Genomic DNA, 5,927 nt, shown 5'->3' on the forward strand with positions numbered 1-5,927 from the left:
CATCAATATTTTGTTCTATTACCAGACATGATTTCTTTTTATAATTGAAGACTTTCACAAAGGTATTTTCCAATCTTGTATGTTAAATTATTTCAATAAAACATGTTTTCACTTCACATTTTGAAACTAAATTATTAAAATGAATGCATAACTGATGGAGAAAGAAAAATACATGACTCACTCAAGATGATGCTGTTTTAGTTAATTCCTTGCTTTGTAGAGAAGAAGCTAGATTAAAAGTCTTGAAGGTTCAGCATACAATGCAATGAACAAAGAAAGAAAAAATGAATGCATTAGACACTAGGTTAACAATTATGTTCACAATTTTTAAGTACTTTATTTGGGATGGCTGTGGGATAAATGTTTTATAAGAAATGTATGGCAGATACAAAGTATGCACTCTGAACTGTCAAGCCTAAACAAGCATCTGAATAATGCATACCATGAGAGACTCAGGATCCTTGTAGGAATGAGACTTCTTTTCTTTTCTTTTCTTTTCTTTTAATATTATTTTATTTTATTTGAGAACATACTGTACAGAGGGGCTACAATTACATGGGCAGGATAATGCATACATTTCTTACCAAGCATTGCAGCCTCCTCCTTTGTTTACCCTTCACCTCCCTTCCCAGCCTCCCTCCTCCCCCCACCCAATTATACCCCCCTCCCCCGTTGGAGTGTAACACTTGCACAGTGTATTGGTTTTAAGTTTTAATACCAATGTCCTTTGTCCTATGACCTGGTTTTAGCTTCTATTTCTGGGGACTGAATAAAGTCTAGACTTTTTTTCTTCTCCTTAGTGAGGATGGTTTGAATTCAAAATAAGTCACTTATTTTATTGAAGAGGATCTAGTGATATACAGGTCTATATGTCTCATTTTTCTTTGAACTTTCAAATTCTAGTTAAACTATCTGCTTCTAACAAAAAGGAATTTTTGACTTATAAGAACAGAAATTTAGGGTCATGCACACCATCACGTTTGAAGATGATATTTCTGACAGGCGGTGTCCTGATCTGCAGGAGTAGCCTGTAAGATTGATTCTTGGCCTAGAGCTCTTGCACAAAGGCTGTAATGTACAATCTGTCCTTTTCATAATCCTTGCAGCTGTTGCTTCTAGGCCCTATATGCTACTGATTTTGTAAATAGTATAATTGTTTCCTTAAAAAGATTGTCTCACTGATTTGAGCAATTCTAATGGAAAAAAAATCCAAATTTCCATATCTGGATCCCGAATTCTAGATTGTATTGTATTATAGAAATTCATGATCTCTTGCCATTGGGCTGTTAAAAAGAACAGCTGTGGTTTTTGTTTCACTTATTTTTATGACCTAAATGGGATCACTCAGGTAAACACTCTTGGGGTAACTTTCAGAACATCTGAGTTTTAAGTGCAATACACTCCTAGAGTAGCGCTTAGCATCACTAGAGGAGAAAATGCAGTGTGAATGCATTATTGAAGTGTTCAATATGGCCTACAATTTCTTCCAAAAATCAAAGCATTTTCTGGAATTGTCTAATCCTAGTTTAGCCTCATAATGATTTCATTTTCCTTTGAGATGCAGTTCAAGAGAATGACTTTGGTAGTGCAGCTGATTATTCATGCTCTGAACACCAGTGCTGATAAAAATAGACCTCACCCAATGTATTATTTGTTCCAAACCATCTAAATATTCCCAGATGAGAAGACAGCAAGCAAGACAGGTTTTGACCAAACAATGCAGTGTGAATGACTGAAAGAGCAAGCAGAAATATCTGGGGATTCTTTGTTAGCCATTGGAACCATGGGACGTACTGCCTATTGAAAATCCCTCCCTGATATTGTTTGACACATTAAAGGGAAAAGGAAAATAGTAACTCCATTTCTGGTAAATAAGACAAAACCTAGTTACCTCTTCATATATGACATTCAGTAACATTGTGCATAACACTAATGAAATTGTTTTGGCTAAATTCCAAAGCACATGGATACAATTAATATTTTATTTAGAATATAGGGCCTCATTCATGTTAGACAAGCATTGTACACCTTGAGCCACACCATCAACCCTTAAAACCATTAGTAAGCAAAATTAGAGTAGATTTGATTGGTGTAATTAGCAAGGTTTGTAGACTAAAGATGTTTCCTTACACATGAACATAATAGGGATCAAAGAAATTTCACATAAAACACAAATAAGAGATCTTAGTTAAAAGGGAAATAAATGATTACTTATAACCAGAGGACTGTGATATCTAAATGATATAGAATTTTTCATGCCTAATGTTTTGTATACATGGGGAAGAATCAGAAGGAAGAATATATACTTCATTGAGAAAAACTCCAGATTCTGTTAAGAAATGGAAACACAGGGAGTGTGTGCTGTGTTATTGATGATGGACTGCTTTCTATCAGTGGTGGATTTTCAACCACCGATGTAGAAATCGGGTGGTTTTCATTGATGTTTTCATCCTTAAGTGGAAAATTAACTTGCATTTAAAAGGCATTCCTTAGACCTATATTTTTGAAGCAGTCTTAGCTTGGTGCAATTGTACATTTTAACATTTTTATATATTTTTATACCAATTTAGATCTGCAATTCCGTAGCTGTCTTCTAAAATCCAAAAACATCACATATAAATACATATAATCACATATAAATACATATAAATACATACGTACATGTATACTCAATAATTTAGTCAGAAAATATTATTAGACTTGATATGGATAAATTTATTACATAATATGCCTTTTACATTGCTCTGATAAGTATGACTGAGTTTGATTTCTCTGTAGTAACATAGATTTGTGTCATCTTCACAGCAAACTGAGTCTTCAAATTTTCTCACAAACACAGGAGTATAAACTTTTCCAAATTTTTGTTACAGTTTGAGTACTGTTGAGTATTTTTATTCTTGTTTTTGGAAACTGTTTAACGATTAACTTTTCATTTATTAGTAATGTGTCCCTCTAACCCCAAATATACTTTTCCTTTGTTTTGATTTGAAGAGGTGCAAGAATTCATCTTGAAAATGGTAAGACTTGAGGAAGCCAAAGCTGATCTAGGAGAAAGGCTCCTGAACCATCACAATTCAGGCTTGACATTTAAGTTCTGAATTTTGATAGGTGACCCGAGGAAAGAAAAGCTGTCTTAATCTAGTGTTATTTCATGATTTAGATAGCAAAGAAATTTGTCATCTTTTTCCTTTACAGTTCATTCATCTTTGACATTTCTTTATTTTGTTCAAATATCAAAAATGCAACCAGCAGGGAAAAGCATTAAAATGAGTACATCAAGTGTATTTTGGTGTACTTACTTTTCTATTAAACTTGAAATTTTGCATCAAGTGAAGTTGTTGATCTTAACAAAATTAAAAGTAATCACCTGAAACACAAGGAAGGAAAAGAAATAAATGTTAACATGTTAACCTGTGGAAAAAAGTAATTGTTATTCACATCTACATTTTACTTTATTATACTTTGAAATACAAGATGCTATTTTTTAGTAGATGAATGACCTGTTACATCATCAAAATAACATCCTGGTAAATTTTTATGAGTATCTTTACAAGCTCTTCTTTACCTTAATTACAAAATTTAAATATTGCTACTCATAAATATTAAAGATATAATGTGATAATTTTATATTTTAGACACTTGGCATTGACATTTGTATTAAAAGGGTAAGGCTCTATATTTAATATAGTTTTACACTTGAGTATGTTCATAATTTATTTCAGTAATACAATGTCTTTGTAGCAATCTTTTGAAATTCAAAACAATCTATTTTTTCATTTATGAATGGAGGTTGCAGAAGAGAAGGAAAAGAAAGTTCCTGCTGTGCTAGAAGCTAAAGAATTTCACTGAGCTGAGAATAAAGCGCCTGGGAAAGAAAAATGTGTCCAAAAGATGCTTTGAAATACAGGGAGAAGCTCATCGATGAAAAAGCTAAGTGCTATCACAAGGAACATAGGCAAATGGACAGACCTGAGATCTCAATGGCTAGAATGGTCATAATACTTTAAAATAAGGAGAATGTATGGATAGTCTAAACTTCTACATAGTTGTATAACCTAACTTGGGGTTTGCCATTGGAGTCAGATGTATCAGTGGTGTGAGTCCCAGTGTTCCAGCTTCTCACCTTTGCCAGATCTTCAATGGCACTTTTGTTTAAGCTCAATGAGGCTTGTTAATATGCTGAGGACTGTAGAACCATTTAGTGCCTGGGGGTAACCAAACCTGAAGTCAGTAAATGAGCTAATCTACCAGCCTGGTTATGGCAAAGTCCGTAAGAAGTACATTGCCTTAACAGACAATGCTGTGATCGCTCCATCTCAAATGCAAATATGGCATCATCTGAATGCAGGATCTGATTTGTGGGATCTATACAGCTGGAAAGTGCTTCAAGGATGCAAGTAAAGGCCTGTGGCCCTTCAAGTTATCTGCTCCACGAGGTCGAATGAAGAAGAAGGTTGCCCATTATGTAGAAGGGGGAGATGCTGGCAACAGGGAGGAGCAGAATGGTAGGCTTCTTAGAAGGATGAACCGAGGTGTCTGCTATGCTACTTTTGTGATTGGTTCTGTTAATAACAATGGTGTTGGCCAAAAGAAAATGTCCATGTACTCACCAAAGGCAATTTTTTTCATTAGGTAGATAAAAATGTATTTTCGTATATTTGCTTTCTCAGTGAATTCTGTAAAGTAATAGACATGGAGTTTCCTTTTAATGTGGCAAAATTGCTTGAATTTGCTGTGTATTTTCAAAATAATGCATTTAATAAATGTTTGGAGAATATCTACTTCCTTCTGTCTCTGCTATATTGTTGGGAATTACATAGCAAACATAATAAACATAAATAATAAACATAATAAACAAACATAAATAATAAACATAATAAACAAAAAAGAATTCAGACATAAATGAGGCCATCACTTTCCAAAAGTAAGTGATTAGAAAATCAGATAATGATAAGTGGCAAGGAAGGAGACAAGAGAGATGTCTCATGTTGCGGCTTGTAATTTCACATGAAGTGGTCAGGAAACATGTAAGCAAATATCGGAAGGAGGATAATGGATGAGTCTTATAGACTGTTGAACAATTTCTGTAAAGGAAATCAGCAAATGTTAGGACCCTAGTTCCTAGCTTTTTTTGTTGTTGTTGTACCAGGATGAATGTTTAGATTTTTTTTTTATAGAAACATGAGAGCTCAGTTTCTGAATTCCAATTTATATTGCTGTTGACAATGCATCAGCAAAATAAGGAGAATATATGCATATTTTCAAAAATATACATTGAAGTTTACAGAGACAGTTAGTTGCTTGAAGAAAAACAAAAATCTAGAAAGCATGGTGGCTGGGGATTGGAGATTTAGCTCAGTGCAAGAACACTGGCCTGGCAAATGCAAGACCCTGAGTTTGGTCGTCAGCTCTGCCAACAACAACAAAAACAACAAAGAAAAAAATAGAAAAGAAATAGAAAGCATTGTGGTGCAGGGTGATATATAAGGATCTAGCTTAAGTTTTCTACATGTAGTTAACCAATTTTGCCAGCACCATTTACTGAAGAGGTTGTCTTTCTTCCATTCTATTGTTTTAGCTCTCTTATCGAATATTATCAACTCCAAATGGATCAAAGACCTTGAACACAAAGCAGACACTCAGAAAACATTACAGGATGGAATAGGAGAAACCCTAGGTCTCCTTGGCTTAGGCCGAAATTTTCTGAATAGAGACCCGGAAACACAACAAATCAAAGAAAGGTTGGACAAATGGGATTGCACAAGGTTGCAGAGCTTCTGCAGGGCAAATGACATAGCTAGCAAGATCAATAGAAACCCCACGGATTGGGAGAAGATCTTTACTAGCCATACAATGGACAAGGGTCTCATATCTAAAATATACTTGGAACTCAAAAAATTAAACCACCCAACAACAAATCCTCAAAG

At 34.4% G+C, this 5,927-nt stretch overlaps 1 pseudogene; it reads left to right on the forward strand.

Annotated features, from left to right (window-relative positions):
- Positions 1–3,783: 3,783 nt before the first annotated feature.
- Positions 3,784–4,636, forward strand: LOC138806163 (large ribosomal subunit protein uL30 pseudogene; annotated as a pseudogene).
- Positions 4,637–5,927: the final 1,291 nt, after the last annotated feature.

The sequence above is a fragment of the Dipodomys merriami genome, unplaced genomic scaffold (assembly GCF_024711535.1).
Source record: "Dipodomys merriami isolate MVZ:Mamm:240054 unplaced genomic scaffold, mDipMer1.0.p SCAF_4, whole genome shotgun sequence".
Classification (NCBI taxonomy): Eukaryota; Metazoa; Chordata; class Mammalia; order Rodentia; family Heteromyidae; genus Dipodomys; species Dipodomys merriami.